We start from the raw sequence: 247 nt of genomic DNA on the forward strand, positions 1-247 counted from the left end.
GAAGCGTCCTGCCGCGGCGCTGGCCCCGCGCTCGGAGCCCCCCGCTCTGTCGCCGAAGCAGCACGGCCAGGAGCCCGCGGGCCGCCTGCCGCTTGCGCCAGGGACGCTGGAAAAGAGGGTCAGAGATGTGTGACTCGAGGCCCAAGGAAGCCCTAGGACAGGACGCTGCCCGTGCGGGGCACGGTCACCGTGCAGACCCCTGCGTGCGGCCGGCGCAGTTCCTGCCAGCCGCCCGCCTCCCTCCCAC

The sequence above is a fragment of the Crocuta crocuta genome, unplaced genomic scaffold (genome assembly GCF_008692635.1).
Source record: "Crocuta crocuta isolate KB4526 unplaced genomic scaffold, BGI_CrCroc_1.0 scaffold327, whole genome shotgun sequence".
Lineage (NCBI taxonomy): Eukaryota > Metazoa > Chordata > Mammalia > Carnivora > Hyaenidae > Crocuta > Crocuta crocuta.